The 12,937-nt window shown below is 36.9% G+C and overlaps 1 protein-coding gene across 1 annotated transcript in view; it reads right to left on the reverse strand.

Moving 5' to 3' along the window:
* The window catches only part of LOC105483303 (sodium voltage-gated channel alpha subunit 9), a 180,808-nt gene extending 168,146 nt beyond the window's left edge, over positions 1-12,662 (reverse strand). The window contains exon 1 of the mRNA XM_011744101.2: positions 12,403-12,662. The gene's annotated coding sequence lies outside the window, so the exon portion shown is untranslated. The remainder of the gene's footprint in view (positions 1-12,402) is intronic.
* Between the last annotated feature and the right edge of the window lie 275 nt (positions 12,663-12,937).

Here is a 12,937-nt window from a genome sequence, read left to right on the forward strand (position 1 = left end):
CAGGTTTCAGCAACAAACTCTTCTGAAAACACTTGAACAAAACTGAGTGAAAAATAAGTGACTTTACTAAAAATTAATGGAAAGAAGAAAGGAGATTTTTGAACTAGCTTTATTAAAATAAATCTAAGATTCTAAATGGTAGGAATCATTGATCTACTTGACCATTGAGAAAACAAGATAGCTTTTCTTTTTTACTCATTTACTCAATTTGTTTACTCAAGTATTAAGCACCTTCTCTGTGCAAAGCACTGTAAAAGGGTCTGTGTGGATTCCAACTACATCACAATGAATCCTTGTTTGACGTAATCATATCTAGGATTAGAAAATGAAGGGTCCCCAAATTCATTAACTAGCTAGGCAAGGATATTCTTTCCCATCAGGAATTCTCCTAAATTGCTAGTATATTTATACAACAACTCAAAAATTTTAATCCTAGTATAAAAGAAAAAACAGAACAAAACAAAATGAAATGGGAGTTCTTGAAAAGGAAGGCACACGTTCAGAGTAAGGCACATTTAGACTAAAAACCAGATCTTTGGGGACAATGGGCATGGGAAAGCTGGAAACTCTCTTAGAATCTATGAATTATATAGTAATTTCTTAAAAATCACCAATGAATCACAGACCTAAACATCAGAGTTAGAAGTGTAAAATTCTAAGAAGATATCATAAGGAAAAATCTTCGAGACATTAGGTTTGGCACATGGACATGGAACCAAAAGCACGGTCAACAAAAGAAAAAAAAGAGCTGAACTGGATTTTTTGAAAATTAAAACTGTTGTGCATCAAAGAACACTACCAGAAAATGAAAAGGCAATCCATATAATGGGAGAAAATAATTGCAAATCATATATCTGATAAGGGATGCTCAACATCACCGATCATTTGGGAAATGCCAATCAAAACCACAATAAAATATCACTTAACACTTGGTCGGATGGCTATTGTTTAAAAAAAAAAAAAAAAAGGAAAAGAAACATTGACGAGGGTGTGGAGAAATTGTAACCCTTCTGCATTGCTGATGGGAATATAAAATAGTGCAGCTGCTGCAGAAAACACTATGGTGGTTCCTCAAAAAATTAAACAGAATTATCACATGATCCAGCAATTCTACTTTAGGGTATGCATCCTAAATAATTAATAGAAGGGACTCACATAGTTATCTGTACACCAGTGTTCATAGCAGCATTAATCACAGTAGCCAAAAAGTGAAAACAACCCAAATGCCTATCAAGAGATGAACAGATAAACAAAATGTGGTACATATGTACAATAAAATACTATACGGCCTTAAAAATGAATAAAATTCTGATATATGCTATGATCTGGATGAACCTTGAAAATGTTATGCTAAGTGAAATAAACCAGACATGAAAAGACAAATGATGTAGGGTTCCACTTATATGAGGTACCTAGAATAGTCACATTCAAAGAGAAAGTAGAATAGTGGTTACCGGGTAACAGGGGAAGAGAGGAGTGGGGAGTCATTGTTTAACAGTTACCGAGTTTTTGTTTGGAATGATGAAAATGTTCTGAAGATGGATGGTGGTGATCGTGTACAACATGAATGTGCTTAATGCCTCTGAATTGTACATTTGAAATGGTTAAAATGGTAAATTTTGTTGTATACTTTTTACCAAAAGATATATTTTTAAATTCACTAGCATGTTTTGAGATCTGTAAGGCAGAAAGAGTCAGCAGGAGAACAAAATCACAGCAGTTAGCAATGGGTCAACCCTGACAACATGCGGTGTCTCCTTGGTATCTGTTTTGCTAGGCAGTAGTCATTTATATCTATGCAGTACCACTATTTCATGAGAAATAATCATATAATAAACCTAAAAATTGATCAAAATATACAAAATATTACTGTACTCCCACCATTGTTTAAGTTTCCAAAATGCAAACATTTAAAGTTACTCTCAATTGTAATCTTTGTCTTATTAGCCCTTCCCCCTGCCCCAAATAATAATAAGAGGTTCCAAGAATCCAATTCATTACAGACAGGAAGAGAATATAGAATATTTACATATAAATACACGTACATATGCATAAATAGTAAATCAATACATAAATGCATATAAATGCATGTACATATGTTTACATCTAAATCACAAAAAATGAAAAAAACATTACTTTTGTATAGAAATTAGAGACGTCTCAAACATTTTTTATGATTATATGTTACCCATGTCCAGAAAGAGATCCAGTTAAAAAAAGAGCACACTCATTCCCTTCCAAAGCTGTACCCCTGCTGGTAATTTTAGCATTGGTTTATCACGCAGCCCTCGACACAGGTTAGCAATCCCTACAAAATCAAGAAAAACCCTCATCTTCTGCTTTCAACCTTGCTCTCTGTATTTCAACCACACCGGCTTTCTTGCTTCTCCTTAAATACATCAAATATGCCTTGGGGCTTTTGCAATTGTTGTTTTTTTGTGACTAGAATGATCCTTCAGTTGTTTAGCTAGCTCCCTTACTTTCTCATTTACTTCATGTCTCTACTCAAATACCCCTGTATAAAATATATATATATATATATAAAATACCTCCTTCTCTCAATTCTCTGTCCTGTTTTATTGTTTTTCACAGCATATCATATGGTACAATGATGGATAGTGGCTAATATTTATCTATTCATTATCTCTTAAAATTGGCGTCAAATATCCATGTGCTGTTCATTGTATCTGGTGTCTACAATAAAAACTTTATGAAGAAGGAAGAGAGGGAAAAAAGAAAGAGGGAAGGAAAGAAGGAATTGCTTTTAAATTCCAGGAAAAGTATGAATGCTGAGAAGAGAGAGGTTGTGAGTTCTTGGAGCTGGCCTGGAGGGACTCAGCAGCCACTTACCACTGCCCTTGGGATCTCTGCCAGGTCTTCCCTCCCTACAAACCTCAATGGCACCAATACCAACTTGGATGCCAACTCCTGACCTACACATTTTGGAGGCCAACTGGACCAGACCTAATGATTAATCACTAGGCTAAGATAAATCAATTGGAAATTTCAGCTTTAACTTTGTTTTTTCTTATCTGTCACTCTACCTCTTAAGCATATCTGTCACTGCCAAAAGTTTTTGTGTCCCTTATTTCACTTAGCATGTCTCTTCTAGGTCCATGCATGCTGTCACAAATAGTAAGATTTCTTTCTTTTTTTAAGGCTAGATAATATTCTATTTTATATACAGACCACATTTTCTCTACCCTTTCATCTGTTGATGATCATTTGGGTTGTTTTCATATTTTTGCTATTGTGAATAATGCTGCAATGAACACAGAAGTGCGTATATCTCTTTGAGATCCTGATTTCAATTGCTGGATCATATGGTAGTTCTATTTTTAATTTTTTGAGGAACTTCCATATTATTTTCCATAGCAGCTACACTATTATACATTCCCACCAACAGTGGACAAGGGTTTCATTTTCTTCACATTCTCAACAACACTTTTCATTTTTTATAATAGCCATCTTAACAGGTGTGAGATAATTATCTCATTGTAGTGTTGATGAAACCTTAACCACTTAGTCTAGAGGATAAGATACCAATCCACAAATAACTAAAATAGATTGAGATATATCATAGAACTCAAAGACCAAATTTCCCATGGTTTTTATATCCCAAAGTACAGTATCTAAGTGGATAATAGATATTTTTAAAAATTGCATGCAAAAATTATTATAAATACAATGTATAATAAGTTTTCCAAAAATGTTTTAAAACCTTTAAAAGACAACTTTTTGAATTATCGAGGTTAGACAATTTAACTGACATAGATAATTGAGTCTTTGTGACAAGTACTGTGATTTAGATTTCATTTGTGTGTATCAATTTGTAATTCTCTAAATATTTGTACTCCTCCAATATAGAATGTCTAAATTTTTATTTTCCAGGATATATAAATACTTCCAATGAACACCATTGTCTTATCCTGCACAAGATCACTTTGCTTTTCATACTTCTCCATCCCCTAGCTCCAGGATCTCATATGTGTAGCTTCATTCCCTGTTACTTCTCCATTTCCGAATAAACTTCACCCTAGGCATTTTTTTTTTTCTTGAGACTGAGTCTTGCTCTGTTGCCCAGGCAGGAGTGCAGTGGCTCGATCTCAGCTCACTGCAACCTCCACCTCCCAGACTCAGGCAATTCTCCTGCCTCAGCCTCCCGAGCAGCTGGGATTACAGGTGCCAGCCACCATGCCCGGCTAATTTTTATATTTTTTTTAGTAGAGATGGGGTTTCACTATGTTGGCCAGGCTGGTCGCGAACTCCTGACATCAAGTGATTCGCCTGCCTCAGCCTTCCAAAGTGTTGGATTACGGGCGTGAGCCACTGCGCCTGGCCCACCCTAGACATTTTATACATATTTCCCTTTTAATTACACCATTCCTCTTTTTTCAAATCTTTTCTACCTTGGGGAACGCCTTTTTCCCATTTCAATTTTTTTAAATGTTAAAACAAAATATGTGAATCATAGCAAAGTCAAGTCAGAGTAGTGCAATGCTGCTTCTAGACCAGGAAAGGGAAGTCATTCAACCTAAAAAACAACTTCAAAAACACTTTAAATGCATAGGTACTCTTTTCGTAATGTCTACACACTTCCACCAAAATCTCAATTTTGACTTAACACAATGTACCCCTCAGGAATTGGTATTCAAGATGAAAATTGAAACAATCTTCCATCTTTCTTTTTTTGTTGTTTTCTATTAACTGTAATTACATGATTTGGTATGTTTGATTGCAAATGTAATTTTATTTTAGCTCCATTAAGGGTTAAACATATTTTATAGAATGCTTGGTAACGTAACCACCAGGTGTATCTGTGTGGGGTATGTGCAAACATATTCTTGGAATATATAAGATTTCTTTCCTATAAAAGAAATGTGTATGTTATTCAAGTTTAGTAACCACCGTGAATCTTTGGAAAGGGTAGGTAATTTCTGAGCCTTAGTGTTCTCACCTCAAATGGTGGTCATGAGGATTTAAATGGAGCATATGAAAATCCCTTAACAAACTACTCAGTTTAGCATCAAGGAGATGTCCATACATAAGACTGTTACATTAATGTTATCAGTAATATTAGCCAGATGTAAACTTTTCCATATGTATTTTTCCTTATAACAGCATAATTGCTGGCCTTGCACAGTGGCTCACACCTGTAATCCCAACACTTTGGGAGGCCGAGGTGGGCGGATCACCTGAAGTCAAGAATTCGAGACTAGCCTGGCCAACATGGTAAAACCCCATTTCCACTAAAACTACAAAATTAGCCGGGCATGGTGGTGCATGCCTGTAATCCCAGCTACTCGGGAGGCTAAGGCAGGAGAATCACTTGAATCTGGGAGGCAGAGGTTGCAGTGAGCCAAGATTGCACCACTGCACTGCAGCCTGGGCAACAGAGTGAAACCGGCACACCTTTACCTATGTAAAAAAACCTGCACATCCTGTACATGTACTTTGAAATTTAATTTAAAAAAAAAAAAGAGTCTGGGCATGGTGGCTCACACCTGTAATCTCTCAGCACTTTGGGAGGCCTAGGTGGGCAGATCACCTGAGGTCAGGAGTTCAAGACCAGCCTGGCCAACATGGTGAAATCCTATCTCTACTAAAAATACAAAATTAGCTGGGCGTGGTGGCGCATGCCTGTAATCCCAGCTACTTGGGAGGCTGAGGCAGGAGAATTGCTAGAACCTGGGAGGAGGAGGTTGCAGTGAGCCAAGATCATACCATTGCACTCCAGCCTGGGCAACAAGAGCGAAACTTAGTCTCAAAAAAAAAAAAATGCATTTTGATTATAATATTCTAAGTTATTAAATGTCTAGATAACATTATTGGACATCTACTCATATCTACTTATCATGTGTAAGACACTAAAGTGATTGTTTTGGAAAAAAGAAATTAGGATATATAAACATATATATCTCCTAATATATAATATACTATATGTATAATATATACAATAGCCCTTAGAAGTAAATACTACTAAGTTACAGGAAAGCAATATTTAAGAAATTAATATTTGACTAAGACCACATATTGAGTAAAGGAAATATTTGGGAGAAAAAAAACTAACTTTCACTATACTAATTTGAACTCAAATTTATTTCTCTGTGCTTTTAACACTTTATAAAAATATTTTACAGTCTGAAATATAGTAGAGATGTAATATAAATTTTGAAAGGCACATCTCTGCCTAGCTGTTCTACAAGTGTTCATTCCTAAAAGTCTGTCAGCTGATCTCACGGGATTTTAAGAAACTTATTCCCAATTGATCCATGAGTAGGCCACTTCCCTTTTTCCTACCTGAATTACCATGAGCCAAGTTTGTGCATGGGGTAACAAGAATGAAATTTTGTTAAGAGGGAAATAATTTCATCACTTCAACTTTATAATATTTTGTTCCATCAAAAGATCATTTATAAAGGTTGGTCCCATAATATTTACCTAGAAGGAATCACTCAGATAAAGGCATCACTTACCAATAAAGCATTCAATTCATCCTATTCAAAATTTATTTAATAAATTGTCTTTACTCTGAGCCCTAAAAGATACACTGTCTATTGACTTGAAAGAATAGTCATTTAGTAGAGTTTAAATCAATATATGAAATAAAATTTTAAATGTTTTTGTAGAAACAGGGTTTCCTTTTATTGCCCAGGCTGATCTAGAACTCCTGGCTCAAGCAATCCTCCAGCCTTGGCCTTCCAAAGTGATGGGATTGCAGGGGTGACCAGCTGCGCCTGGCATGATATTTTATTATCATGTAACATTTTTCTCATTTTTCCCTGTTTTACTCATCTGCATGTATTTGAATATCTACATTCACTTTTTTCAAATTCTAAAGTATAGACTCTCAAGAAGATGACATATTTTTAAAATAATTACATTGGATTTAAAAACATATAGTGTAGGAGCAACTAGTAAAAGTTGACAGATACTACATCCAGTGAAATTACCCCATTTAAAAAAAAAAAAAAAAAAAAAAGCAGATAATGGGCTGAGCACGGTGGCTCACTCACGCCTGTAATCCCAGCACTTTGGGAGGCTGAGATGGGTGGATCACAAGGTCAGGAGATTGAGACCATCCTGTCTAACACGATGAAACCCCATCTCTATTAAAAATACAGAAGCGTTAGTTGGGCATGGTGGCGGGTGCCTGTAGTCTCAGCTACTTGGGAGGCTGATGCAGAAGAATGGCATGAACCTGGGAGGCAGAGCTTGCAGTGAGCCAAGATAGCGCCACTGCACTCCAGCCTGGGCGACAGAGTGAGAGTCTGTCTCAAAGAAATAAAAAATAAAAATAAAAAAATTTAAAATCAGATAATACAGGGAGTCTAGGTGTGCACATAGCACATAACATTTTTATTAAAAATCTAATGGGAATGTTTTTAATACTTATATTTTAATGCATGTATCTAATCTTATTTATCTTTCTTTAGAAGCCTAATTTTCCCATTATTTGTACTGATAGTTTGACCTAAAAGTGGAGTAACATTTGCGTTACTGGCATACATATCAAACATATGGAAGATGAGATGTAAGAGAGAAGGACAAAAAGAAGAAAAAGGGCATTCATTGCAGGGCAGGATGCTAACTTAATGACATTGTGAATGTACTCACTCTAAATTTCCAAGTGACAATCCTAGGTGCAATTAGAGTTTTATTGTATTTTGATAAATGATTCAGAAAGCTTTGTAAAAAATCCAAGGAGACATTTTAAAGAAATTTATGATCAGTAATAGCAGTCTCTCCAACACTTGACACAAGAAAAGGAAATCATAAAATGAATAGCAAGGAAATTACAATTAAAGTAATGGTAGGTTTTGACAACAACATATGGCATTTTTGGCTCCATGGTCTATCACTTTAAAAAATCTAAAGATATTTCATCTCCTGTATTAAAGAAACAATAACAACGTATTTTTTGCTTACAGTAAGTTGTTATTTTAAAAAGAGATGTGGAAAGAATGGTTTTCTCTATAGGACTAAAAAGATATAGAATAATTCAATTCTACATATGTCAATTCAAATTTGTCTGTGGCAGATTATGCATACTGGCACTGTTCAAGGCATTCCCCTCTTCCTTCCCCACTTTATCATGGTCTGGCATTTTTCCTCACCACTCAGAAGGGTTTCATTCCTCCAAACTTCATTCCACCTTTAGCTGCCAAGAGCTGATGGCTTTCTCTTTTGCCTAAAGTCATTTCCTTCCAGCAATGCAGAGAGGAAAGAGTAAGTGAAACCTTCAATGAAGAAATTTCATTTTTTAGAATGGCAGGACACCAAAATTGTTATCTCATATTCCACAAAAGTATTCTACCCACATTCTCTGGATGGTCTCATAAATCCTCATATAAAATATTTTTATACAATTTTATAATATCTATTTTAATATGAACTTGCCTGTCAAGTGGTAATCTAACTCTACATAGTTGTAAAGGAAGATGTCATAATACTTCTGCAAAGAATAAATTAGGTAATTTGTGATGTGTAATATGAAGGACCGTCTTCAATTAGCACACAGATGCCCTCCAATACAACATCCACAATATGTCCTCTTCAGAGCAAATTTTTAAAAATCCCTGCTAGCAGTTAGTGAAATAATTTAGTCCTTCAAGATGTAATGTGATAACCAAATTATTTCCCAAAAATCTGTGACTGGCCATTTGTTACATTAAAAAATCATTAATCAGAGTCTGTCACCTAACTGAAAGCTAAATTTTCAACCAAATGTTAGTAGCAAAACTCGCTGTTTGTTTAATATCTTTAGGTATAGTCTTGAAAAATAAAGGGGTGAGGCAAATCACCATACAAAGTCTGTGTGTGTGTGTGTGTGTGTGTGTGTGTGTGTATGTGTGTGGTAAAATTCTAGTATAAATATGACACAATCATTTATGAGCATCAAGTTTGCAGTCCTTACTCCCACTCTAATAATAGTGATGGGTCTTCATGGATAAGCCCACATTGCCTCTCTGAACCTTCCTTAGAAAATGTTTCAAATTTTTGGAAAATGTGCCCTTTGTACCTGGGGCAAACATCAATTTAGACCATATGGAAACCTAACCTATGACCTCAGCCTCATCTGACTATATTTCTATCACCTGAGCTCACATAAGCATCTATATTTATTTTAAAAGAATATTTTAAATTCATAGTCAGTGACTATTGACTGGCCCTCAAATTTCTGTTAGATGATACAGATTTAAACCTAACAAGGTTATCGTTTTAGATTTGGAGTCACTCATACTAAAATCATATTAGTTTCTGCAATCCAATTTTTTCTTAAAATATATTTTAATACATTTGTGGTCACTGCCTTTCTACGAATTAATTACAAATTACTTATCTTTGCGTACATTATCACCTATACTGCTAAAAGAGAGAATACATCTCAGGATATTTTACCTCCTCAAAATCATACCACGATACTGTAAACATACTAAATGCTCGACAAATAAAAAATAAATAGAATCACAAAATTCATGTTTCCAGGGTTAATAAGCTTTATTCTGGAAGAATCCATATTTTCGTACTTTATTATTTATATAAATATCTACGAACCCCCTACTCCTTGATGCCAGGCACTATTCTGGAAGCTAAGTCAACAATGAAGACATAGTCTGGGTTGCCTTGGAGTATTCAGCATGCAAATTCACAAAATACCTGCATGCCGTAACAAGCATTATGAAAGAAACAAATAAGGTACCAACATCAAGACCAACAGGCGACAACCTACTTTTGACAAGATGATCAAAAATGATCTTTCCAAAACAAAAAAATCACGAGTTGAGATTTAAAGTTTAAGAAGGAGTAAGCATGCGGAGAGTCCAGGCATTGGGAACAGCATTTGAAAAGGCCTTAAAGAGTGCTATTGTTTCACGTGTTTTAGCCACCACCTGGGCAGGTGCACCTTAATGAGAAGAGAATAGGTTCTGGTGAGGTTGGAGAGAAGGGTCAGAACAGACAGTAAACCAGATGCTGAGGAAAGGCATTTATTGTTGTTGCTAACTGGTCTCTGTGTTGTCGTGTTTATTTCTTCTTCTCCTCCTCTTCTTCTTCTTCTTTTTAAAAATGCAGTTGTGAGCCAATGTTTGTTAGGGGAGACAGGATGGTATTGTTTTGTATGGAGAATGAATTGCAGGGAAGAAAATTACAGAAGTAGAGAGATTGATGTGGAGGCTGTGGCAGGGTTCCAAGTAAATTATGATGATGACCTGAACTAATTTGATGGCAGCGTAGATACAGAAAAGAGAGTGAACGAGATGCATCTGAGACGTATGATGAAATAGAAATAAGTTTGGGAGATAAGATTAATAGATCTACTTATAGGCTGGAAAGGGCTGAAATGGAGTAATGAGGAAGAGAGCAATCAAAGGTGATTTCAATACTTGGATGGTGAAGCCATTTATTCAGATAATGAAGATGGGAGGAAAGAATCTGAGACAGAGTTTTAGGGAAAGTCATAAATTATTATCATTATGACATCTAGAATGTTCCATTTACATTAATAAACTTCAAGCTGTTTTACAAGATCATGACTTGTCTTAGAAAAGTACCATATAAATTCTTCTAGCACTTCACACTCTTTTGCATAACTAATAGGAATAGAAATTATATAAAAAATAATTATTATTCATGTAAAATGAAAAATTCTATTTTTTTCCTTGCCACAGAGAAAGTGGGTTGATTATATAAATAAAGTAAATAGAACCCTACTGATTGCTCTTCTGAATTTATTTATCTATTTATTTGTTTATTTATCTATTTTGCTGCTGAAACTCAGCACAGCAACAGGTAGCAAAAACATAGAAGCATTACCACAGAAGGGCTCCCATTATTATGTGCAGGCCCTAGGGGACAGGAGGCCCAAGATGCTTTTGGCAGAGAGCCAGACTTGACTCATCTTTTTTCTGTAGAAGCATCAGGTACTCTGTGAGCCCAGCCCTGCACCATAGGAATCAAGGCATATCATATATCCAGTCACTGTAAAAATACATCACTGTGTCCCACAACTGCACAGGGGTTTACTTAAGGAAACCTCCTTTTAAACATCTACAAAATTTTTTAAAAATTGTCTTAAGCCAAACTATCAGTTGCCTAAATAGAGGGCACATCCTTCTTTACATCAGATACCATATTCTGTCTAAAATCTGGTTGTTGATAAGCTAGTCTAACAATCATGAAAATTTGTTACATAGGGATCAGCTAGCTTTCAAATAATCAATAATTTTTTTTAAATCTCACCATAAATTACAAGAAAAAAATTCTAGTTCAAACTTTTTTAAATAGTGGAAAAAATCTGAATAATTTTCAATAAAATGAACAGTTGAGTAATTGGATTTGGTTTGCAGTTTATATAAAATAGGTTTATATTGATGTTAAAGCAAAAATCATAAAAATATATTTAAATTACAAGGAAAGAAAAAGAAAATATTTATCTTGTCTACAGGGAAGAAGAAATAGAAAAGAATAACAAATATGTTTCTGAAAAGAACTAAACCTTCCAACACTAACTTGTCAGTACTGATAAGCTATCACTTCCTTAAAAGCTTACTTTCATTTGGCTTTTATCTTACTGACACTAGCTTCTTAAAAACTCCCCTAAGTTTCTCATGTAAATTGCTCTTAACATCAGAGTAGATATAATCTACGAACGCTCCAAGTTAAAAAAAAAAAAAACCCTAAAATAATGCGTGAAATGTTTACTATAATCACAAAAACTGGCATTAATGTTTCCAGTTTCTTGTTCTGATTTTTGTCTTGAATATAAGGGACGAAAATATCCATTTTTTTTTCCCCAAAAGTAAATGAGTTTCCGAAGTTGAATTCGATAAAAAGTTAAAAGGATTCTGCATCTTTTCTGAATTTCACTGTAAAATGCTTATTCGAAAAAATAAGTAAATAAATAAACTGCGCTGAGAAATAGGGGCAGAGCTGTCCTGTCAATTATTTGTGTTTGTGTGCTCTTAAGGGGTGCGGGGGTTCTTTTCTGTCCCCACAGGTAGTAACTGCTACGCTGGTTCTGCACGCTCAGCTTTGCAGATGGAAAATACAGCACATGCTTTTTTGCTCGTAAAAAATATGAGCTGCCCCTTGAACTGAAGCCCATCTCACAACTCTGCTAGCGTAAACATAAATAAAAGACAGTAAACCACCCGGCATTGCTATCCTTCCTTTCCACAGTTTCAGAACCTGGCAGCAAACCCACAGCTCTTCTTCCTCCCATTGCTGAAACCACCCGGTCAAGCTTCTCCCCTCTCTTCCTTCCAGGTGGCGTATACAGAGTGCCAGAACCGAGATGTGAAAACAGACACAGGTGGGTGTGGCAGTTGAGGCGAGCACGGGCGAAAGACCGGGGGCTTCTCCTCCCCTCCCCACCGAAGCAGCAAAAGAAAAGGCACTTACTTGCGACCTAGCCGGCTGACCATCCCCACCCAGTGCACCCGCAGAATCTGGCCCCAGGGGAGGGCGCGGGCCTCTCTTTCCCCGGCGCTCTCTCAGGGCTGCTTCTTTTTCTTTGGGCTCCTGTTGCTCAGGGGACGCCTGCCGCTAGCAGCCACTGGCACCCAAGCTAGCCCAGCCCCAGCCGAGCCGGCAGAATTGGAAAGCCCACAGCCGCAGCTGGAGCGCTGGCGACCGCCTGCCTGCACGCAGACTGCGCCCCTCCTGCCAGGGCGCGCCCGGGGAGGTAGCAGCCCCGCCTCCCCTAGGGCAGCTGCGCGGCTTTGCCTCCTCCACTCCTCCCCGCGCGCCCAGGTCCCCACCCCTTGCTCCCTCCCTCCCTCCACTCCAGCAGGCGGCGCAGGGCGGAGACCTAGCTAGGGGCGCGGTGGTGGCGACGCTGTAGCCTCTGCACCATGCACTAATAGAAGGCGGAGGAGGGGGTTGCACGACCTGCCATCCACGGCCACTCATTGGGTGGGGCGTGTGTGTGTGTGTG

Source organism: Macaca nemestrina, chromosome 11, assembly GCF_043159975.1.
Source record: "Macaca nemestrina isolate mMacNem1 chromosome 11, mMacNem.hap1, whole genome shotgun sequence".
Classification (NCBI taxonomy): domain Eukaryota; kingdom Metazoa; phylum Chordata; class Mammalia; order Primates; family Cercopithecidae; genus Macaca; species Macaca nemestrina.